The sequence below is a fragment of the Mustela nivalis genome (assembly GCF_964662115.1).
Source record: "Mustela nivalis genome assembly, chromosome: 3".
Classification (NCBI taxonomy): domain Eukaryota; kingdom Metazoa; phylum Chordata; class Mammalia; order Carnivora; family Mustelidae; genus Mustela; species Mustela nivalis.
Window position 1 is genome coordinate 136,957,612 of NC_139022.1, and position 26,119 is coordinate 136,983,730.

Here is a 26,119-nt window from a genome sequence, read left to right on the forward strand (position 1 = left end):
TTACGGTTGTAGAGGTGGGACTTGCCGAGCAGTTTGATTTATGGCATATTTCTCAAGGTGCGACTGAGAGGTCACTTGTGTTAGAAGCTCTACCCTAGAGCAGCAGAATCAGACTCTCAGAAGCAGAGTCCTGGAGTCCGCATTTTAGTCATTCCCCTCCCGCTTCCCCACTCCAGCTGACTCTGAAAGGACATAATATTTGCTGTCTACTGTTTTAAAGGATGTGGAGAATACAGGGAAGATGACCTGTGGTTTCTGGCTGAGGGGTCACAGGATAGGGGTGTGATTGGTTCTCAGGTTTGAATATGCTCAAAGATCACTTAGGGCATTTGTTAAAATGCAGATTCCCAGGTTGCCCTACTTGGGATTCTGTTTTCATCTGGCCTGGATGTGAATCTAGGGAATCTCACGCAAAAAGGCTTATGATAGGTAATTGCAAAGCACGAGCCACCATTTGGAGAGAAATCATGCCTAATCCCATAACCCAGCTCACCTTGCCATGTTCCTTCCTTGCCCTGTTCCATCCAACCACTCCGCATTCCTCAACAATATGAGTACTAAGAAGTGAGACCCAAGTGGACAGATCATGCCACAAGGTCCTGTTTTCTCTCACTGGACTTGGAACCTTTTGTGTGCAGCAGCCAAGTACTTGTCAGTCTCACCCTAATCAGAACACAGTGCTCTGCATATAATAGACTCTTAATACAGGTGTTACACAAAATGCCAACATGGGAAAGCAACGCATGTTTGTTATACAAAATTCCAGTTAGGAGAAGCAAAGCCTCATATCAGAGAAATTATTTAAGCAGTCCACATTGATGAATATCATCAGTTGGAGCGAAAGAGATTGTCATTAGGGAATGCAGTATTTCCTGTATAAGCAGCTGTGTTCAGGTTGACCCCTCTAATCCTAGCTGAATGGGCTCAAGTACCATTATTATGGTAGCTTAGGCTGACAGCATCCTTTTAGAATCTTTTATTTTTTTTCCTTTTTAAAGATTTTATTTATTTATCTATCTATTTCTTAATTTAGAGAGCCTGCAGTTGCAGTTCGGGGGAGGGGTAGGAGGAAACAGACAGAGAGATCTCAAGCAGTCTTGTTCTGAGTGTGGGGCCCAATGCAGGGCTCAGTCTCATGACACGGAGATCACAATCTGAGCTGAAATCAAGATTTGGAAGCTTCGACAGAGCCACCCAGGTGTCCAAATTTTTAGAACCTTCAAAATTATCATTATAATTGTTCATATAAAACACTGCTTGGCATGAAGTACTATACTAATTTAAATTTACGCCACAGTATGGCAAGACTTCCAAAGTAGGCATGATGGCTGCCTGTTAGTTAAAATAGCCTTAACATGGTACCTTTTCGGGACAAATGTAAAATTTTAAACTGCTTTTGTCAGAGGCTGCATCTATCTATTTTTTTATCCCCACCCCCTCATAATTCCATAATCACATATACATACCGCTTACTTGACAGATCAGAAAATGTTTACTGTGTGCGATCTATCTCTTTCATTTCCTTTTCCTGATGCTTCTAGAAGCTGCAGAATCTGTTGTTCAATTAACTAAAGGTCAGAGAGCTTTCAGCATTTTCACACTGCTCCCTCACTGTCAGTTCAGTGAGAAAGGGAAGAGCAGAAGCCTCCAAGATGGGCGAGGGCCACCAGAAGTAGTCTCTGGGGAGTGTTGTGTGGGCACATTTCTGCAAAGGCATCAAATCCCTGTGACTCACTAGGTCCTCAGGCTTGCACACATTCCCTCTAAGGTTCATAGAGAACCAGAGATGAGTAGATAAAATAGTCTAGATGCCAAAGACTTCACATTTAATCACTAAAACAGCATCAAAAGTTACCCGGAGAGTAGAAACCTCCACCGAAAAATCCAAGTTCTTGGACTGATTTTCCAACTCTGTGAATTTGGTGAGACCAGCAGCAACTGCTCCAGACCTCTGTACTCCAAGGTAATTCTCAAAGGAGTTTGTCTATTTACCTATTCATTCATTCATTCGTTTATCAGGTGGGGCTTGATGTTTTGTAAAGGGAATTATCTGCCTTTGGGATTATTTGCAATTCATTCATTTAACCAAGATGGCAAGCACCTACACATTTTTTCTGGAAATTGCCATACAGTAAATATTTTAGGCTATGCAGCCATACTGTTGCTGTTGCAACTATTGAAGTACTTCCCAATGTAAAGAAACTATAGACAGGGCCACCTGGGTGGCTCAGTGGGTTAAAGCTTCTGCCTTCAGCTCAAGTCATGGTCTCAGGGTCCTGGGATGGAGCCCCACATTGGGTTCTCTGCTCAGCAGGGAGCCTGCTTCCTCCTCTCTCTCTGCCTGCCTCTCTGACTACTTGTGATCTTTGTCTATCAAATAAATAAATAAAATCTTAAAAAAAAAAAGAAACTATAGACAGTATATAAACTAATGAGCATGGCTGTGTACCAATAAAACTTTATTTATAAAGAGAAATGACAGGCCAGATTTGATCCATGTGCTCTAGGTTACTGATTCCTAAACTAGGCTATCCTAGAATTGATGCAAATATTAGATATTTCAGAACATTCCTGGTTAAAGTTGCTGTGAGTGGCTTGCTTAATAGCCTGGAGAGTCTTTTTACATTATAATGGAGTAGAAGTACTCTTAAATAAGCATGGGGCTGAGTTTCAGCCCTGGCCTCTTGCTAATTATGACCAAGGATAATTAATTAGTTAACCTCTCTCTGGTCCTGTATCTTAACCTAGTTTTCCTTTTCCTGAACTTACAGCCTAGCAAGGAACTGCTCAAGGAATAATCCAGATACCAGGTATTTAAACCCTAGTTATGGGGTGAACAAGCAGAGACGTTTAGTGAAAGTCAATGGATAATGTGTGATTACTGAGATACAAATCAGAACTACTAAAAGCTTTACTTACTGCTGATATGTACAAGATAAAATTGATGTGTCTGTTTCTCAGGGAAAGATCCTGTCTCTGTTGAAAGCACAAAGCATGAGAAATACTCTTCAGCAAGCCAGGGAGCTTGAGAAAATTTAAGATTACAAATTGGCCCTGGAACTAAGCTCTTTTATATAGTTTCAATGGGAAAGTGTAATAAGCAAAACTCTTTTATAATCATGGCACTTGTTTATTTGAAAAGGGCCTTGGCAATTATCAAAGCAATGCTTCCTGCATTAAAAAGCTGTTCCCTACCTGTCACTTTAGTGACTTTCTGGCAACTGTCCAGTCAACCCATCCATCACCAAGATCGTGCTGTCTATATTTGACTGCTCTCTGCTTTTTGGTTGATATGTGACTGAAACTAGTCCAGATGAAAAAAGCAGACACAGATTACCCAATTTGTTTATCCATCAGTCAACAAAAATTAGTTGAGTATTACACCCTGTTCTCTGAGGAATGCAGAGTTAATTGGGGAAAGGACTTAGTGTCAGAACACATGCACATAGTAATTCATGGTTGTCAAATGAAAGATATGAACACTAATTTCTAACCAAGTCTAGAGAAGGAATAGTTAACTTTGCATGTTGGTGGGAAAATTCAGAGAACACTGTAGAAAATTTATACCTCACTCTTAACTGTTGTCTTCAAGATAGGAAAGCAGGATATGGAGCATGGAAAAGAGAAAAGTACATTGAGGGTACCCAGAGAACAAATCAGTGGAAAGAGTGAAATGGGAAATAATTCTAGGAAAGTAGGCTAGGCTTTGTTGGAAAGGGCCCCAAATTGTACCATAAAAGCTGGTAGATTCTGTCCCTGCAGTGATAAAGTGGGTGATATAAATGGGTGAAAAAACTGAGAGAAAGGAAGAAAGGGAGGAAAAAAATGCAAGCAAGAAGCAAGTCACCAAGGCCCCTCTTCTCACTGATAATAAGCAGGTGCAACTCGGTTCTAAAATATTTTGTGTCCCGTGAATGCTCAGTGTTTCTCATTGTGTAATTATTCAGGAGCAAAAGATCTGCGTGCGGCTTTATGTGAAATATTGTACATTTTAAGGGTGGCAACTAATTATTTTTTAAACAGCAAGGACAAGGACAAAAACGCAAAACATTCGAGTGGCCACACATTTGTAACCTCTGGGCTATCCAGCAAGCCTGGGGAATATATTTGATGGTTTGGAGTCAGGGAAGGCCAGCACCCAGAAGGTACTGAGTGGGAGATTTGAGCCGGTGTGAGACCATCAGGGTGGTCCACAAGGGGGGTGGATCATATAAATTGAGGGAGTGGGGGAAAGGAGTAGATGGGGCATAGTGCATGTTACGGAAGATAGTACAGTAAGCTTGGATCCTTCTCGCTCTTCTCAGAGAGCCAAGAGACACCCTGTGTTCTGTTTTTCCCTGTTGAAAGGACCTGCCAATGTGTTGTCCTTTGTATGACATATCCTCAGTTGACCTTTCTTGGAGCTACTTTTATGTTTTAATTGCTCTACTATTATTTTATTTCCCAGTTCAACACTTTCATTCTTCCCCCAGGTAAACTTGAGTGCATGGCTGGCTGAAGGTTTTAATCTTTAAACTTGTCTAATAGGAACTCATTTTACAGCCCAGTTTTTTTTGTTTTTGTTTTTAAAGATTTTATTTATTTATTTGTAAGAGAGAGAAAGTGAGAGCGAGCACAGGCAGACAGAGTGGAAGGCAGAGTCAGAGGGAGAGGGAGAAGCAGGCTCCCTGCGGAGCAAGGAGCCCGATGTGGGACTCGATCCCAGGACCCTGGGATCATGACCTGAGCCGAAGGCAGCTGCTTAACCAACTGAGCCACCCAGGCGTCCCATACAGCCCAGTTTTGATGTGGCTTTTTTTCCCCTCTAAATTTCAAGTTAAACAAAGATCAAAGGCTTGCAACTAAATCACTTTAGAGATTAATGAGTTATAGGAAAATTTACTTTTGATGAAGAATATTCTCCTTGCATTCTCTTATGTCATTGCTCTTTTCATCGAAGAAGGTTTCCTAACCACTACTGCCTATAATTTTCCTTTTTTACACTAATTTTTTTGTTATTCCGAAGCTTTCCAGGGCATAGTTCTTTTCAAAATTCAGAGATTGTTTGTTCTGATTAAAAGAGTGTTTGCTCTGGGGGGAGGGGGTTTGGGAGAAGGGGGTGGGATTATGGACATTGGGGAGGGTATGTGCTTTGGTGAGTGCTGTGAAGTATGTAAACCTGGTGATTCACAGACCTGTACCCCTGGGGATAAAAATATATGTTTATAAAAAATAAAAAATTATATTTAAAAAAAAAAAAAAGAGTGTTTGCTTACTAAGATAATATTATCTCCAAAAAAGTAGAGGGCAGAATTTAAGTATCCCCACTTGTCATGTGTGTGTTTTAAATGGTGTCTTCTATATATTGTCCCAAAATATATAGACTGACTTTTCTTACTTAATAATAAATACACACATATATTCCAATAAATATAAAATTACATTGGCATTTTTTATGGCTGCATAATATTCTATTCAGTACATCTGTGCACATCTACAACATATTTATTTATCACTTTCTTAGTCACTATTTAGATTGTTCCCAGATTTTCAGTAGTCTCAGTCAAGTAGGCATCCTTCATGTTCATTGGAATTAAAATGGTTGTATTGAAAGATAGAATTTTTAAGGATATTTGACAAATTTTTGTCATAAATTTGTGTCAGTTTTGCCTGCAGTATCATGTGGGGGGTGTGTAGGCTCCTTTCCCCTTCCCTCCAGCCATGAATATCAGCAATCTTTATAGTGTTTCAACTTCTGAGAGGTAGAATTTGTCCCTTATAGTTCTATAAAATATACTATTTGTTTTATCTCATTTTGTTATTACATATTGACATATAAAGATCTCTGAAAACATTTGCCTTACCTACCCTGATCGATCATATATACTTCAGAAATTATTATTTCCATTTATAATGATTATCGCTATTATGGACTCTCATCTTTATTCCTTTATAGGGCAGTCCCTTTCCAGTATTATTTTCCACCCCCCCAAAATAATTTAAGAAATCATCACGTTTTTGAAATAAGTAGTTAACATGCTTCTTTATCTTCAGCACAACATGTATGGATAGCCCATTCCTTGTTAACATTTTATTTCTGCTGGGAAAAGCCTCCATATACCATACTGATAAAATACACGTTGAACAAATAAAGGCATCCAAGGTCGAGAACTGCACTGTCCAAAACAGCAACCACTAACACATGCATCTACTGAACGTTTGAATAACAGCTAGTCTGAATTGAAATATGCTATATGAAATCCACAATGATTTTGTAGACTTAGGAAAACTATCACACATATGATTTCATATTGAATTTATAATATTGTGTATATATTGGGTTAAATGTAATATGCTAATTAATTTCACCTGTCTTTTCTTAGTTTTATAACGTTATAACATTATAACGTTAGTCTTATAACGTGGTTACTAGAAAATTTAACATATGAGGCTCATATTTGTGACTTACATTATATTTCTCTTGGATATTGCCGTTCTAGAGATTTTTACAATGTAAATATTAAGACCATAACAGGCCAACTTGAAGTGTCCTGTCAGATGGTCTCAGATCAGAATTTGATCATTCTTTTGCAACAAGAAAGCAAGCAAAGTGCCCAAATACCATTGTCCTGCTGGCTGATGTTTGCCTTGTCTTTCATCTGAGGGAGACTTGATGAAAGAAAATAGCTTCAACCAGAATAGTTTATAGCCCCTTTGGAAAGAAGCTTAAATTGAAAAGGAAGAGATAAATTGAAACAGCTCTGACTTTGAACAACTGCTCATGTCACCTCAAAGCCACGGTCACTGTGTGATCTGTCGGCTGGCTGCAGAAAAAGGGTGAATCACTGGTCTCCTCAAAACTTTGGATATTGAAAAATCCCAAAGGCAGCAGAGAATTGATGAAAGCAAGTTTGGCCTGAGCTGCAAAGTGGGAGCTTCATCTGGTCCCCTGATCCTCCCCTCTGTGGGGGCAGAGGAAAGAAAATGGCTGTTCACACTGGGTTCTCATTATCGTCCCTAGTAATCATGTTTCTTTAGTGGAAATGTGGCTTCCTTCCCGATAAAATGAGCACTTTGCAGTCAACTTCCTCATTTTGTAGAAGGGGTAAATGATTTAGACTGATGAAATTAGTGTCCCGGGGCTCTAGAACAATTAATTATTCGTTGAAACAGAATTCAAATGCAAGTCTTCACATTTAGGATACAAAGCTCTTTTGTATTAATCTTCAACCTCCCATCACAATCCTTTTAAGACTGATATATCTTAGTTTTTACCCCCAAAAGTTTTCAATTCTAATTTCTCCTATAATAAGCTTACTCAATTAGCTCTGGACAAAGCCTGTTCTGCATCAGATATTTTGAACTCAAGTTCTCTGTTATCTAACTAAGCTTTTGTCTTCAATCATTAATGTTTGAAATTACATTATTATTATTTCTTTTCTGTGTTAATGTATTCATTGGGAGAAGCTTATCAAAATTAGATTGGGTCCTCATACCCACTTCTAATTTACATATTAGAAGACAACAGTCAGATACTTACACGACACACATCCAGTCCTTGCCAGATATGTGAATTCTGTGGCTGCCTACAGAGTATTTCTGGAAGAAATGAGAAAAAAAATACTTGCCCCACATATCATCTGTAGCAATACTGCAATTGGTGGGGGGGAAATCCTCTAAAAAGAAAGGACCAATGAGAGACCTTCTCTATTGGCCATAATATAACTTATTTTGTATAGATTCTTCCTTTCTCACATTTAGTGAATTTCTTTATTTTTCTATTCATGTTCACACCTACCAAATATGTATTGACTTCCATACTATATGCCTTCTTCTTGCTATTTTCGGAGAAACATATGCATAAGACAAGGCCCTACTGTCAAGAATCTTACAGTACGGTTATGGTTCTCACATTAAGAGAATCAGAATTTTGAGGGAAAATAATGAATGTTGGGCTCTAGCAAACTAACTGGGGTAGAAAACAGTCTTTCAGGGAAGGCTTTGGCCAATCATAGGGTGGCGTGTGAAGTGAAAGGCAGCCCCAGTAAGGATGATGAGTGAACTCATGAGATGGGAGGAAAGTAGAAATGATGCACAGGTATAGAATGGTAAACTTCACTTCTTCTTAACTTTGGTTATGGCAATCCTATAAAAGAAAAGTTACAAATTTAGATTATACAGTTCTGAGGGATTCAGCAGACCCTGCCTGTGTCATTGGACATTAGGGAGGAAATAGTTCGTCATGGTCCGCAAGTCTGTGGAAAGTTTGTCCTGGGTTAGATGAGATATTTTGACAAAAATAAATGATTTTGTTCTCTCCTCAATTTGCATTTTCTTTGAAACCTAGAAACATAAGGCGTAGCAGGCTCTGGATTAGGGAAACAAAGTCTCTTCATCTCTCAGTAAATAGCCATTTCCTATAGCAAGTCTGATTCCTTCCCCAGATGCTTGGAATTTGCAAGTCTAGTGATTCTATTTCTAGGATTATTCATAATGGGTCTCTCTTTCCTCATTCCCTCCTCCTTTCTTTCTCCTCCCTTCTGAATATACTGCTGCTACTATGTAGAGCTAGTCTCAATCTCAAAAGAAGCTGACGCAATGGCAGAAAAAAATACCATTGCATGTTAAGTCTTAGCTAAAAATGATAGTCTTCTAGAAACTCTGCAGTTCATTACTTGGGGAATTTTTAATGATGGTTGTTTAGGAACAGTGAAGAATAGGAAAGAAGATTAAGAATAAGTGTTCAAACTCTGAAGCCACACATCCTTGTTGGATACAGACAGTTACATAAATAACTCCTTGAGGTTGGAAGTCATGAAGACTTGTATGGGACTCTTAGTTGAACAATGTGACTTTGAGTCACTAGCTTTCTCCTGTTTCTCTGTTTATAAATTCAAAGACATAGTCCATTTTGGTATTGAAAATCTCCTGTGAATGAGATGATAATATGAGGTACCCTATATTGAGTCCTTAAAATGAAGAGGAAGCTACGCTAATGACTGCAGTGAATTCTGGGCTTTAGTTCTCAGAGTGAGTCTGTGAGATCAGGTACTGTTATTATCCTCACTCCACAGAGAAGGAAATCAAAGTTTAAGTGTTGGCCCAAACTCAACCTTCAATAGCCAATGAAAGGTAGACCTGGTACTTAAACTGAGGCAGTTGGACTCTAAAGCTGATCTGCCACTAATTTCTTCCTGTACAATCTGTTGCTTGATTGCATGCTAAAGATGTACCAAGATTTACCAGATAGTGATATTGCATTTAGAAGTTGGCTAGCGTTCTCCAGTTTGAAGTTCTAAAATAAACCTGGGATTTGAGGGGCCATTTTTATAGGCAGGGAAGAAAAGTGCCAACTTTTCAAGTTGGGTATGCCAAGTATGAGGGGTGAGCAGGATGAGTTAGGGAGTAGAAAAGCATTATTTCGGATTGCTGGAAGAGTCTTTGGATAGATGAATTGAGTAAAGCGATAACACTAGCTTATGGATGACCTCAAATAGCAGGCTCAGTAAACAGAAATAAATTCACTGGTTCAACAGACATTGACATAAACAAAACACAGCATTTCCATGGGCATGTAGACTAAAGAAGAAGGAGCATTCCTTTTGTGTTTGAATTGTTGCTCTGCTCTTGACTAGTTCTGGCCTCGAATAAACCATTTATCATCTCTGACCTTTAGTTTTTCACCCATGCAATGGGAGTAATGATACATATTACATACTTTTGTGGGAATTCAGTGTTAAGTACCCCAAATAATACACTCAACTGAGCAAATAATATGTTCAGTATATACTAATACCATTATTGCTAGCATTAAAAGAGATAATATATGTAAAGTGTCCGATACAATGCCTAGCACTTTGTACGCATTGCATAAATGTCAACTCTTTCTGCCACTGCTGCTGCTACTTCTGTCATAAGACACTGCTTCAAATTGCTAGTAATCTAGAAGAGACAAAAATACAAGTATTCATTAAAAAATAGTGGAGTTATTAGGGAGATGTTACAAGGTACACTGTAATCATAGATAAAGAGATATCAAAATCTGCCAACAGAATGTGGATGATCAGGGAATACTTGACAGAAAAAGCCACATTTAGGAATAAAAAAATCTTACAGAGAAATTAAACCAGATGAAGTTATAGTTGGAGGGTATTTTGACAGAAAAGCAAGGCAAGAAGGTGTTAGAGATCCTTGAGGACTAACTGAAAATAAAATAGGAATGCACTGCTGAGACATGAGAAGGGGCGATGGCAGGAATTGGGGTGAAGAAGTAGGCAACAACCAGATCATGCTGGACTTTCTAGGCCATGCAAGGCTCTGTAACAATGTAACAGAAGAATAGCATCTGACTGACATGATTAAGAAGAGAAGACTTTCAAAATGGCAAACTGCCCAAAGGAAGGGGACCACTTTTTGCATTTTTAAAAATTCCAGCTGAGGGCATGAGTCCTCCAGACCTAGATGGCAGACTCCTGACTGCAGTAGGGAATTAATGGTTAGCTATCTTCATTCTGAATTCTCTTCTCTCTCAAGTGGAAGCTGACAGTCTTTGGCATGGATCAAAGGAGGCAGAGTTACATGGGAATAATATGTCAGATAGGTGGCAAAAATTACAGCTTGACATGCAGAAGTATTGATTCCAACTGTCAGCAAGATATTTTCAAAAGGTCAGACTCAGGAGTCACAGAATATACTGCTCACTTGGTTGAGTAAGAGGTTGATGTACATCGAATCTGTATGATGGAATGAAATAAGCGTGGACTTTGGAACTTTAGTGACTTAGTAGATCGGCCATGTTTTTGTACTCTTCTTCCCACTTGCTGTGGGACAAGTGACTCCATCTCTCTGAGGCTTTTTCTACTTGCATATTGGGGATTAGTAATGCCTCCTTCAAAACTTTTGGCAAAAATCAAAAGAAACGATGTATTTGAAAGCACTCAGTACAGTGCCAGCCACATGGTATGTGTTCAATAAACACATTTCCCTCTTCCATTCATTATTCATAGAACTTTATTGAGTGCCTTCTGTGTTCCAGGCACTAGTATGAACACCAGCCAGGAATAGAACAAACTCTCTTAAGGCTTAGATTCGGTAGGGAAACAGGAAAGAAAAAGAAAAAAACAAAAAACAGTGATGAATGAACAGATAAGAAAGGCAATTCCTGGTAGTGATGAATGCTATAAAGATAAGAACAGTGAGGTAAAGCAAGGTTCCTTACAGGGAGTGATGATATTATAGGATGGCAAGGTGTGTCCTCTTTGGAGAAAGTGACACTGAAGTTCAAATATGAATTAGAAACAGAGTCTAATGTGCAAAGATTTGGGAACATGCTCTTCAGGCAAAGGGAACTGTGTGTTGAAATCTGCTGTAGTGGAAACAACCCTGGAGTGTAAGAGAAGTAGAACGAAGGCCAGGTTCCTAGGGTCTAATATGGGAGGGAAGAAATAATGCATGACAAGGTTGGAGTGATAGTCATTAGCCTTCTGCAGACAAGTGTCCTGCTAGTGGAGCAAGACATGCTGCAAGAGAGATGAGGCACAGTTACAAGATGAGCATCTTCCAAAGCCGCCCTCTTTCTGTGCGTGGTTACCTTCTTACATGACCCTGCCAGGTGAGCATTTAAAAGCTGCTTGGACATCCACGCTAGATAGATAATTTTGCTGTTTCCTTCAACCCAGCAGTTCTAAAAAGCAGTAGTTTAGATCTTCAGTCTTTTTAATCTCTCAGTTTGTGGCATATGTCACGTTTGAAGATACAGATTTTACAACAGAATCACAGAGCTTACAAGCTAATGGTAGAGTAAGAAGTGCACATAACAGAAGTGCTATAGCAGTTACAAATTTCTGCAAGAGTGCAGAAGACAGATGCATTCTAAATGTGTGGTCTGGGAAGGCTTCGTGAAGGAAGTCGCAAGTCAAATGTTGTTGGTTTCCCCGTGTGGAGACCAAATAAAAATGAGAATGTTTTTACCAGTGTAAATGTATTCACATTCCCTCTAACTCATTTTTCTTTCCTTCTTTTCTTTACAATTTGTAAAGAAATTTATAAAATGTAATTTACAGATTACAAATTACAAAAGTAATTTCCAAATGTAAATTTAAATTTACAAAATGATATTTCCTAATTTGCCTCAATTTCAGGATTAGGTATATCTATGTCTTCCAGTTGACCATTCTGGTTTGTATTTCTTTTATAATCTCCTGTAAGGTGACATGATTTCATCTTCAAAAGAAAATAGTAATTCCCGGGACACCTGGGTGGCTCAGTGGCTTAAGCCTCTGCCTTCAGCTCAGGTCATGATCTCAGGGTCCTGGAATCGAGCCTCTCTGCTCAGCAGGGAGCCTGCTTCCTCCTCTCTCTCTCTCTCTGCCTGCCTCTCTGCCTGCTTGTGATCTCTCTCTCTGTTCAATAAATAAATAAATAAAGTCATTAAAAAAATACTAATTCCCAACATTTTCAATAATTAAACATTGTCTGGGATTTGTAACTATATTAGAACCCAGGACCTTCTGGCCTCTTTTCTAGTTGCCATCTCCAAATTACCCACCCCAAAATGATCACCCTTATTAAAAGCAAAGACATGTAGTTTTCTCATCTCATCAAGCACAAATCAAAAAACCCCAAAAATAAAACAAAACAAAAAACCATCCTTTTCCTCTTTTTGTCCTTCACAGATATATTATTACTTATGTAATAGATGTAAGGCTTGGTAATAAGGAATCAAATTTGCAACATAAAGTATCTTATCCTGGGGCAAAATTTGGAGGAAGGTGGAAGAAAAGGTGTAGTATGGAAAAAACAGCATGGCCACTTCTGGGTTGCTTGAGAAACTTCCGAGAATGGGATATTGCACCAGGCTGTATTCTGGGTGGAGAGGTCATTTCACAGGAAGCAGATCTGAAATAATAGGTACTATCTCCCAAGTTTCTAGAGAAAAGATTTCTTCTTCTTCTTTTTTAAACATTTTATTTATTTAGAGAGAATGAGAGACAGGGTGCATGAGCCGGGGTTGGGGTAGAGGGAGAGAGAGAGAGAGAGAGAGAGAGAGAGTGTTCCAAGCAGACTCCATGCTGAGTGTGGAAGCCAGTCAGAGGGCTTGATCCCATTATCCTGAGATCAGGGTCTGAGCTGAAATCAAGAGTGTATGCTCAAACGACTGAGCCACCATGTACCCTGAGAAAGTTTTGTTTTTGTTTTTCCTTGATTCACTTGTAGACTGAGTGGTCACAATTACCTGTGCTGGAGATAGAAGCCAGGGTAATAAAATACCCAGAGATACATGAATTTTTCAGGTAGTCATTACCATAATTCTGGGTGTTAGCCTCTATATTACTAATCAAGGTCTAACTTATAATTAACCCTCTTCCAAACCATTTGCCACCAAAAGAAAAAAAAAAAAAGATCGTGGGATCTGAGCAACTTTTGCAGAAACTTGTGGATAGGCACATTCATACCATTTGCTAGTCAGTCTCTAGCTCACTCATGATGGAGGCATGGGAGAATTAATCTTCTGAGATACAGCAGCAACAGATTTTTTTTCTGGAATGTAACATTTTTTCTGAAAGTAAAAGCTCATTATATATAAATTGGGAAAATGAGAATAATAAAATACAAATAAATAATAAAACATTAATAATAGGGCAGCTTATAACTTTAGCAAGACAAATGTACTTTATTACCTGTGTTTTTCTTCTCTTATATACCTACTTATGCTAAGGGCACCTTGTTCCTCATAAACTTTTTAAAAATGTTGGGTGACTAAACGTCTCATGGTGAGGCAGAGCCATGTTGCTTTCATATGGCAGGGATATATCCACCATTCATTGTGGTTGTTTCTTGGTTCTCCAGGTGGGTTCTTGTGATAGAACCAGGATAGGAGAAAGGTTCTGGCTAGATTCTGGGGCCAGAATACTTGGGTTTGAGCCCAGGCTCACAATAGCTGTGACCCTGGTCATTATTTACAGTCTTAGCACCTTGGTTTCTTTATCTATAAAATGGAGATAATAATACTAATGTATAGTAGTTAGGTACTTTGTTCAGGGAGTTAACATGTAGAGACTAGAAGGATCCCTGTCACATACAGAGTGTTAATAATGCAAGCAATTATTATATGGGGCATAAGCTCTCTCATAGGGGCCAGGCAGAGCACATAAATGAGTAACGTATAAATAATGAAGCTCTTCTTTTGGTCTTTCATTTCACCATATTGTATTAAAAGTAAAAAGATAAAGAACATTTCTGAACTGTGAGGGAACAAAAGCCCAGTGCAAGCACGATAAATGCAAATGACCTTGACCTACTGTGAGAGAACAATAGGAAGGATGAGGTCTATGGAAGGTGGAAAAGAGGACGTGGGAGACTGTACTCAGTTCCACACAACTCCTACCAAGAGAAGCTGGAAAACTAGTTTTAATATGTGAAATTTTCCAAGATTTAAATGTTGACACCTAAGGCAAACTTTTTTTTTTTTTTTTAAATTTTGTGTGATGTAAGCAGTTATGCTTTGGGGCTGTATTTGGTCCAGAAGTTGCTGATCTGAGACCCCTGAAATGTCTGCTAAGTGGTGGATTCTGAATTCTAGCCAAGAGACTTGGCTCTGGCTCCTGAATTCCTTCTGTGACACCTGGCTATAATGTCTCAAGTTTGTTGACCTCTCTAGCTCTCTTAGTTTAAAGAGACCAAAAGATGCGCCTTTCACCCCTACTTTACCCATTTTAAATATCATTTAGAGGCTGCAGGAAGGAATAGTCAATCAGAGAAAATAACACTTGCTCCTTGTTCCTGTCCCTTGCCCACCCAACAATTGCTTTGTCTTAGTTTGGAATTCCAGCCTCTCCCTAATTGCTGTCTACTGACTGATAATGGAGACCCTCCAAGAGTCTTCCATCTGACTTTCGAAATGTCTTCTTGCCACTCATTCTGTTTAATTGCTCCCTCCTGTGGAAACACTGGGCTGTTCTTGATGCTCATTAGAGAAGGCAGTAACAAATCTTTGGGTTTTTTTCCCTGGCTCTTACTTGCTAAGGAAGGAGATGATAAATGTTTGGTGCTTTGGGGACTGCTTTCCTAACCACCCTGAGGCAACAATTGCTTATTCAGGCCTAAGGAAAAGAGGCAAACATTCAAGGAATAGCTTTTAATAAAGCACTTTATGATCAGGGAAGGTAAGAGAGGAAAGGAAACTCTCCTTGACCTCTTGGGAATGTCCTTTCACCAAGACAAAGAACAGAGAGAAAGGAGAAGCAGGAAACCAGAGCACAACATTTAGACTCAGCCAAAGGGCTGCCTCGAAGCAGTCAGGTTGACTATCACTGCTATCACAGCTGGTCAAATAGAATAAAATAGGGGAGTTTTGACAACCCAATTCTGCTCCAAATCTCAGATTCTCTTTTTCCGCACACTTTGAATTGGATTTGTAGAGATAAATCTTATGTAGTTGCCCCTCATCCCATCCTCTCTAATGAGGCTCCGTTCTGACTTTCTTCCTGCTTTATCTTGTAATACGACCCTATATGCACACTTGATTCTTCTATCTGCCCTCCAGTTCCTTTGTCTTTTTGTATGTGCCTTTCCTGTCTGACATACCCATCTCTTATCTCAACCTGCACAAATCCTGGGTTCACTTTCAATTTTGTCTTTACCAGGAAAACTTTCTGGATTTTCCCAATGCGTTGGGATTTGTAAGTGTCTAGAAGAAAAAAAGAGATCTTTTTTTTTCCCACTCCATTCTTCCATCCTGTACCCAATCATCAGAAAAAAAATATATATCCAATTGGCCAAATTCTAGGTTATATATTGGAGAAGTTTTGCTGAGGATGGAAGCCTTTTACTTTCAGAGGCATAGATCTAGATGCACCTCTCTCTCGACACTATCTTTATTCTTCAGCAAGAGGGGTGGCATTGAGGACTTTTCTCCTGGAAATGCACAAATGGTTTTCCAGGATCCCTTCTCTGTTGTCTGGAATCTTTCCTTGCATGTGATGCAGTTGTGAATCTAAGGAGGATAGGTATGCAGGATATAGTTTAGGAGTAGGGTGAGGTCCTTAGAACCCCATTTCAGTGCATGTTTTCCATCCCCACTCATAAGGACTGTTTTTGCATAGTAGTTAGGTTTCCAAGATCACTAAATAGCACAGAGGTATTTGTTTTATGTTTATGGTTCCCTGTGTCTCTTTCTACTATGGGAACTCCGTGGGAATGGGAGCTTTGCTCCATATATCCTCCTAATACCATCAAAACCCTCCCATTGTTTCAAATACCACCTACCGCTGAAGAGGGAGAAAGTCAGCCTGGTGAAGACAGCAGTATTTGAAGCTAAATTCCCTGGATTCAAATCCAGGTTCTACCACTCTACTGCTGGGTGGTTTTAAGAATTTTATCTTTCAGCGTACCTGGGTGGCTCAGTTGGTTAAGCATCCAAATCTCAGTTTTGACTCAGGTCATGATCTCAGGGTTATGGGATTGAGCCCCAAGTCTGGGTCCATGCTCAGTGTGGAGTCTGCTTGAGATCCTTTCTCCCTCTGTACCACTCCCCTTGCTTTCAGGCATGCTCTCTCCTGAACTCTCAAATAATAAATAAATAAATCTTTTTAAAAAATGTTATCTTTCTTCCTTGTGCTTCAGTTCCTTCATCTGTATTATGGGTGGTTATAGTATTAGGATACTCGTAAGATTTTCTGGAAGATTAATTAAGATAATATCTCCAAAATGCTGATAGCATTGCCTGGAATAGTAAACAAGCATTCAGCAAATGTTAGTCATCTTCATTGTCATTTATGTCATCATTGTCATCACTTGTACCCCAAAGCATATCACTCCTAATTCCATCACAGTCCTAGGCAATTTGCCTTGTCAACATACAGTTTACATATGCACATTGTCCACTGCCTATTTTCAGTTCTGCCTCAAGGCTATTTGCTTAGTCATGAAAGGGGTCTGAAGTTTATTATAAGAAGAGTTTATCATAAGAAGAATAACAAAAGAATAGGCTATTGATGAAAATGTGCCATGAAAAAGTTTATCACACATCTTAGAGCTGAAATGAGCCTGAGAGATTATCAGGTTCAAAATTCTTTTTATAGATGAAGAAACTAAGTCCCAGAATGGAGAAGAAACCTCTGAGTCCCTTAGTCTGTAGAATAATGAATGAGCAATGCAGCTCAGTTGTTGGGACACATCACCAGGGCCCTATACTGTGCAGTGCATTCCTGGAGGGTATGCAAATGTTTTATTCCTCCAGTCTCACAGGACAATTTAAAAACTAGAGGTGGTAGTTACCTTTGCATCCAAGATAAGATCAGTGTGTTCACTTAAATGTCTCTCCAAATGCCTATATTTCCAATTTAATAGGCACATTGCTGTCGTATGTTAATTAGAGACCAAGTTCATATTTTAAAGGACACCTCATAAGGTTTTATAAATAACTTTAGAGGCCAGTCTGCTATGTCTCCCTACTGGGTAATTAGCTTGACCTGTTTATGATGAGAACTACCAGCAGGATTAACATAATGATGTATACAATGTAACAAGTGAAGCAACAGATCATAATGATCATTTTGTAATTCTCCCAGTCCGTGTTCTGACCTAAATTCTTTATTTGTTGATTAGCTACTTGTCTTCTCATAGCACTCCCCCCATCATAAAACCAAGTGATGTGGCCAGTTATTAAACATTTCTTAAAGACTTAAAGTGTACAACTAATTGTTTACTGAAAGGGTGACCTTAAGTTGTTTTTCTCTCATTCATTAAGCACCAGCAATGTTCTTGTAAGTTTCATGGGCCCTTTTCAAGTGCCCAATAACCAATGGCAGTGTCTTTTCAATTTCTCGATCATTATTTGCTAATCACGGCTTATCTCACAATCAGTAATTAAAACATCACTGAAGGTCCTTTCAGAAATCAATGGACATCAAGCTAATATGGAACATCTCACCAAGAGTAATGAAGTACAGAAAGCACTTAAGCAGAGAAGATATTAAACACTGATAAAGAATCTCAAAAAAGCCAAATTCTAGTCCTTGAGAAAATCATCTCTTTGTATTCAGCAGTCTATCCAGTCATCACAAGACAGATTGTGCACTTAACTATGTATAGACATCATGCTAGTCTTACTGCCTGGGAAGTAATCCTATTTCCCAAGGTGTTTATTATATAGTGGGGGACATGTCTCAAAATAATAATCTTATAAGAGAAAAGTGCAAAGAGCCTCAGGAAGTACATACACAATGCATTTATATACGGAGATAAGAGATAAATAAAAGATAGTGGTTAGGAGCACAGGCTTTTGAGGCAGATTAGGAGTCAAATCCTGCCTGGACCAGATACTGGTTTGACATTAATAAATTAACTCATCAGAGCATCAGTGTCCTCACTGGAAAATAATAAATTTGCATTATCAGGGATATGAGCCAAGTGTCTGGTGCTTCACACACTGGAAGGCTTAGAGAGGTGGTATTTTTACTGGTACTTACTGAGAAAATTTTTGGATATGCCAAATTAAGTGGAATATAAATACAATTAGAGGAAGCCAAAGCAGACACCAGTTCAAGTAACCATGGCATTGTAAAGAGAAGAATGTTAGAAATATAGGGTTTGTCAAGAGGATTTTTAAAAGCAAGACCAAAAAAATTTAGGATCAGATAGGAGAGTGGCATATGGAGGCATTCCTTATAATAGAGCAATTTTTATACCTCTGTCTGAAGGGGACCCCAAAATATCATGGCCTTGTCATGGTTTAGAGTGTGGGCCCAGGGACAGTCAGCTAGCACTTTCACTGTCTTTACTGTTCAAGAGCTGGCTGATTTCAGGAGCTTAGCTTAACTTCTCTGTGCCTCAATGGCCGCATCCATAAAATGTAGTGAGTACCAGTGCAGTGAATTCAAAACATGGAAAATGCTTTCCATGTTTACTGTTCTTATTGCTTTTGTTTCTAAAAATGAACCTGTTGAGTAGGATGGAGGAAAATCTTCTCTAACTATCACTGAATGATTTGTAGGTCCATTGTCGAAATCTCTGGGGGCAAGCAAGTGGAAACTCAAAACCAGTCCAAGGTGAGCGGTCTGATAAGCACTGTTGGCACGTGAATCTAGGTGAGGACAAACCAGAGTAAGCCATTCTCCTCTGTTTACCCTCCTGGAGCTGAGGTGACCATTGCCCTGCATGAGCAGATTCAGGATGGGTATGAGCAGGAAGACCATCCATTTCTGGTCCTCTAGTGAAATTGCAGTCCAATTGTCCATTATAAATGTGACTCCCAAATCCCTTAAACCTTGCATTTAAGTGTTTTACAAGATCAGTATCCTGGTTTCAGAGAAAGGGAAATGAAAACTCTCTGGAAGAATATTTCCTAATTTTAGGTCCTGAGAAATCCCCCCAAAGTAATTTTCAATGCCAGTAACCAGCCCACAGACTCAGATAAACAAATGCCCCAAACGACAAGCAGCTCAGAGTAGAAACCTTAGCTGTAGAGACTGACTCCCCATGACTTCAGGGCATAAAATTATCAAATACAAATTACACAACAAGTAGAGTTAGTATATTTAATTAAAAAAAAACTTGAAAGTATCTAAAAAGAAGAAGAAACTTTCATGCTATTGCATGTTTTAAAAAATTAAATAAATAAAAGCTAAAATAGCAAATATACCTAACATTTAAAATTCAGGGGTGGTTTTGGCAGCTGATTAGATGCAGCTGAAAAGAGAATTAATAAGAGGTGGATGAGAAGAAATTATCCAGGATGCAGCAGAGAGAGACAAAGGTTAGGATAACCAGTTGTCAAGAGCTGGAGAGCACAGAGGGAGAAGTCTGCTGGTAGTTTACTTGAAATGGGGCAAGGACAATATCTGAAAATGTAATGGCTTCAAAATTGCATGCAGTCGATGCAAAACATCAAATTCAGAGATTTAAGAATCACGGTGGATTTAGTTTTTTTTTTTTTTTTTAAGATTTTTATGTATTTATTTGATAGACAGAGAGAGATCACAAGTAGGCAGAGAGGCAGGCAGAGAGAGAGGGGGAAGCAGGCTCTCCGCTGAGCAGAGAGCCTGACGCCGGGCTCGATCCCAGGACGCTGAGATCATGACCTGAGCTGAAGGCAGAGGCTTAAACCACTGAGCCACCCAGGCGCCCCCCCCCCTTTTATTCTTTTTAAAGAAAATAAATACAGGGACGCCTGGGTGTCTCAGTGCGTTAAGCCTCTGCCTTTGGCTCAGGTCATGATCTCAGGATCCTGGGATCAAGTCCCTACATCAGGCTCTCTGCTCAGTTGGGGGGAGCCTGCTTCTCTGTCTCTCTCTGTCTGCCTCTCTGCCTACTTGTGATCTTTCTCTCTCTCTGTTAGGTAAATAAAGTTAAAAAAGAGAGAAAGAAGTATATATCTAAACTTACCATAATGAAATGTCAAAAATGAAAATGTCTTAAAACCAGCCAGAAAAAAAAAAAAAGGACAGCTTGACCCCCACCCTCCTTCTTCCTGCCACCAAGCAGTAGCTGTTGATTCTTCTGCTCTCTCTCTCCTATCCTCTTGATGCTTTGCCCTATTTTCTCATTGTAAACATGTCAGCCACTCACAAAGGAAAACCCCCTGCTCACATATTCTGGGAGCAAGATAGCCTGAGATACTCCCTGTGACCAGGTCATGCATTATGCATTTCCTGCTCTGACGACTTAGGTATGATCCTTCTTTCCAAATTCCCTTACCATCCTAAACAAACAAACAAACAACAACAACAAAAAAAACATACCCTGTGTACGAGGAAGAACCTAGGATCTCTGTCATCATTAAGAGGGGCTTTTACATCTAGCTCCTCAAATAAAATTTCTAGCAGAGCATTGCAGTATCCTAAGAAAACCACACATGGTGTTCAGGTTCCTGTTGTGCTGCTCACTAAGTGTGCACACTTGGGCAAGTCCCTTAAACTTTCTGCATCCTGATTTCATCATTACTAAGTGGAAATGACAATAGCACCTACAAAATAATCTCTGGGAATATTAAGCAGGGATTTGCATATAAAATGTTTTGCCCCAGTGTTCAGCTCAATCCATAATAAATATGTTTTCTGAGTAAGTGAAATGGATTCTAGCTATGACCTTTAATTCTGAGGCCAGTTAAGAATCATGCAGGATTAGCAACAGAGATCATCAAATGCATTGAAAACTGTAGCACTCCTCATTAGCATTCAATAATCTTAATATATAAGAACAGTTTCCAAGTAGTATTGACAGGTCAGGGTTGAGGGGAATAATGCTGGTAATGGGAACCTACCTGCATGTATGTTTCTTTCTTTCTTTCTTTTTTTTTTTTTTAAAGATTTTATTTATTTATTTGACAGAGATCACAAGTAGGCAGAAAGGCAGGCAGAGAGAGAGAGAGAGAGAGAGGGAGGAGGAAGCAGTCTCCCTGCTAAGCAGAGAGCCCGATGCGGGGCTTGATCCCAGAACCGTGAGATCATGACCTGAGCCTAAGGCAGAGGCTTTAACCCACTGAGCCACCCAGGCGCCCCTGCATGTATGTTTCTACCACTCTTTGGCAGGTCTCCTGCATACACTGTGCAAGCAACTACTACCCATGTGTGGGGGATGTGGGAGGGGGTGCTCAGCTCCAGTCCTGCGTCCCAGAGAAAGGGTGTGTTTTCTTATATGCCCAGAAGCATCTGCAGTCTGTCCTTGAATTTATTTACCTGACAGTGCTCAAGCTGACTTGGAATTGAGTGAAAGGGTGTTGGATTTGGTGATGGGATCAGTGAGACTGAGTTTAGTGGGAAAAAGGGTGATGGATAGTGACCAATGAGATGATAGCCCAAGTCCTTCCAAAATTTTAACAGATGGAAATTCAAACAACTGGAATCATTGGTACATAAGAGTGAGGTCTGAAAGGGCCCTGAAAAATGTCTGGTCCAGGCCCTTCAGGGTAAAATCCCCAAGAAGAAAAAGTGACATTTTCCCAGTTGAAGGAGCAAACCAGGCTTCCTGGAGGCCAAGTTCTTCCCATGTGGGCAGGGTTGAGTTCATGCTAGGGGGTGAGCTGGGGGGCAAAGGCCGTTTTGGGCACAGACCTGATTTATGCTTTTGCTTCAGTTCACAGGGGCAAGTAGATTGTTTGCTGATGTTTCAAGTGGATTAGAGACACATTGTGTAGTTTCAGTTTTGAAACTAAGAACAGACTCTTTCCCTAACTGAATGGTCCCTCACATGGAAGACAGTATTCTCCAGATGAGAAATTAAAAAACAAAAACAAAAACCCTGAATGACTATTTCTGCCAGTCCTAGACCTGGCAGAGAGAAGAGGGCTTTGAGCTCAAGGGAGGGAAGGGTCGTGTTGTTACCTCTCCAAGCAGAGTGGTTTGTGCAGGAGGAGTAGGCATCGTCCCCAAAACACAGGTCCACTGACGAGTTGGGCCACCTGGTCCAGTCGTGACAAAGAGAGCATTTGGGGCTCTAGACAGACTAAAGCATGTATCTTGCTCTTTCAGGGTGCTGGAGGGCTAAAAACTCTCTCTCTTAAGGGACTTTACAACTCTTATCAGGAGAAGCTGGGTACTTTAGATTATATAGCAGAAGTACTTTGCAGTTTTCCCCATTGCATTGAAAACCAAAACACTCTTAGGTTCAAATGGCATTTGTACCTAAATTCAGACTCTCATATGCACCAGCTTGCCTATATTTCAAGGACTGGAGGACCAGTCAGCTGGCCTAAGACAGGAACCTCCTTACAAGGAAGCACTGATTTGGAGAATTTCTCCCATTTTCCTATTAATACAACAAAAATGGGGAATTCGAAAAATGAGAATTGCTGAACACCTACAATGTGCCGGGTACTGTGCCAGATACATAAATTATCTGTGATGCTCAGACCATTTATTTGAGGAAGAACTATGACCCTAATGTCCCAGAGAATTTAAGGAACTTGTCCTAGTTTAATAGTTAATAGGTGATAGATTTGAGAATAAACTGAGGTCTTTTAAAAAATGTTTATATTCTTTCCACTATTCTACTATACCTGTTTTCAATAAGCAGTTATTAAGGTGGTGATACTGATGATCTTGAACTAATAAGACAAGGAAAAAAAAGGTAAGATTTATTTAGAGAAATACAAGTCTACCCATGAGGAGAAAATGAAAGTAGTCACAGGTGATGATTATTTAGACTATTAAATCATTTTTCATTTTTAAAATATATTAGGTGTTAGCATGTTATTTCTCCATTCAGGAAGCATTTCAGCATAGTGCACTGAACTGACTTGTGCACTTAGGGCTTTAAACTGACTGTATTTTTAAGTTCCTGTGAATTTTCATCTTTTCTTCATTAGTATATTGAGACATCTCAGCAGTCAGACAAAATTCAAAAAGTCTACAGCTATTTTTCCATGTGCATTTGTTGCATAATTGCTGGCTAATGAGCTTTATGAGAATAAAGAAAACGGAAAACAAATGAAAGTAACTCTGTCTCTTTTTGGACAGCTAATGCATTTAGGAACATGTTTTCTTAGAGAAAATGTTGGGCTCTGTGCATTTATTTTTATTTTTATTTTCATTGTCATTATTATTCAAAACACCTCCTGCTTCCCTACAAGAAGATAAAAGTGTTTCATTTTTTTAAAGTGCCTAGTGATATCCCTAGGGAACAGCAAGGTATAACTGCTCCCATTTTTCAGATAAAGAAGCACAGAGCTATTTACTACTTTTCCTGGGTCACATGGCCAATTTCATAGAAAATCTAGAATCTGGGGGCCCTTCTATATTCCACTAATGTATTCTGGCATCGTGGGAAATCCACAGCTCAGTCCTGAATGCCTTCTTTTAGTAACAGCCAGGGATGGATATGGGAATACTAATGGCTGTAATAGATCCCATTCCCCAAGTCCCACACCTGTGTTAAATTAGACTGGGGGGAGCACAAAAAAATAGATTATCCCAGATGTCAAAAGAGGCATATTTTCCAATCTCTTCCCGTCTCCCAACCAAAATACAATAGACTTTTCAGGAATCGGGCTCTAGAATCTAGATCTCCACAAAAGTACTTAGGATGGCTCTGATATTTAGCAAGGGAGGTTTGGGAAGTATTAAATTTTTTCTAGTTTATGTGATACTTGAAGACCCTCTTAAGTATCTTCCATATTGGAGATCATTGTGGAAGTAGCATGGCTTGAGTTTGAACGCTGGTTCCACCACTTGCTAATTGGGTGAACTTGGACAAATTATTTAATATCTCTGAATTGTTCAAATTGACAATAGGTTAAAAAGATGAATAATATAAGGGTAAAATACCTTAAAATAAAATCAAACAAAAACTGTTTGAACAGAATAAGCATGCAATTAATAGTTCCTGCTGGTAGAAATGGTAATGGCAGTGGTAGAAGTAATATTGGCCTTCTTGTAGTTCTTGTCCTTGATACCTACTTGTAAGAAAATTCTTATATTGAGAGAACCGTACCTCTTACTTCAATTTCCAGCCATCAGTGTTAGGTTTGACTGTCTTAACGATAAACTACTTTGACTTCTTCCATGTGAAAGACCTGCTCATTGGGGCACCTGGGTGGCCCATGGCTCAATTGTTGAGCAACTGCCTTCAGCTCAGGTTATGATCCCAGGGTCCTGGGATAGTGCCTGTGTCAGGCTCCCCACTCAGCAGGGAGTCTGGTTCTCCCTCTCCTTCTGCCCTTCTACTCTGCTCATTCTCTTTCTTTCTTTCTCAAATAAATAAATAAAAACCAAAAAAAAAAAAAAAGACTGCTCAAATATTTCTTAATATCTCTTGTCCCTGTAACCCAATTCTTCTTTTCTCTAGAATTGTTATCTGACTTTTCTCTAGATCAGTTCCTTCAACAGTTTCCCATAAAAAATGAGCCTGGTCCAGGGTCTGTAGAGGGATAGGAGTCTTTAGGTGTTTTCTCCATTAATGAATCCCTCAGTTGACCCACAGTTGACCAGTATTCCCATACAGTTGTAAAACAAGAGCTGAAGACATCATGTCTACTACATCATTGCTTCTCTAACATTTGAATCACCTGGGAATATGTTCAGAATGAAGGTTCTGAGTCAGGAGGTCGAGATGAAGCCCCATACAAGTTCCCAGGTGACACTATACTGCTACATGGGCTGCACTTTGAGGAGTGAAGCACTATATCACTACATGTCCTTCATACCTACATTTATATGGTAAATTCTTGCTTTAGTTAATCCTACAAAAAATAAAATGGTCTCTGTAGTTGGATTTTATAATTTCTACTGTCAGAAAATGACAATTCTACAACTGAATGTGCCTTCCTTTTTGGCCTTAGCTATCAAAAAAAAAAAAAAAAGAAAAATACTGCCTGTCTATTATCTTCTCAGTGCTGGTTCCTATAAAAATGTATAGTGCCAGATTCTTTTAGATGGGCATTTTCTCTGTTAATGCCCTCTCTTGAAATTTTGTATTAGTTCATGTTTAAATCTCTTTAACAATAAGTCTTCCCATCATTCAGGATTAATAGTGGCAGTATTTGTCTGATGAAGGACTTACCTAGGAGCTAATTTTGGCTTCTACAACTGGCTGTTCCCCTCGCCACTTGTATCTTGTTACCGTGAAAAGACAAGCCAAACAGATTGGAATTGATGTCATAAATTGAAAAAATAACCCCCCTTCAGCTTCCTATGATATTAGTTGGGCTAGGTGTGACTCTACAAAAAGGGCAGTGGTGTGGGATCTTCATTTCAAGTCCAGGGATTTGGATAGGGAAGAACAATTTGGAGGTATTTTTGTATTATCTTTCTTTCTGTATGTATGTATATATGTATTCAGGTATGTAGGGAATTGGTACTTCTCTACCCAGCATGGAGCCCAATATAGAGCTTGAACTCACAACCTTGAAATCAAAACCAGAGCTGAAATCAAGGATCATTTAACTGACTTAGCCACGCAGGTGCCCTTTCCTTGTTTATTTTTTAAAATATTTTAAGATAAAGTTAAAACTTATGGGAGTGGTGCCTGGGTGGCTCAGTCAGTTAAGCATCTGTCTTGGGCTCAGGTCATGATCCCAGAATCCTAGGATTGAATCCTACCTTGGGCTCTCTGCTCAGTGGGAAGACTGCGTCTCCCTCTGTCGGCTTGTACTGTGTGTGTGTGTGTGTGTGTGTGTGTGTGTGTATGTGTGAAATAAATAAAT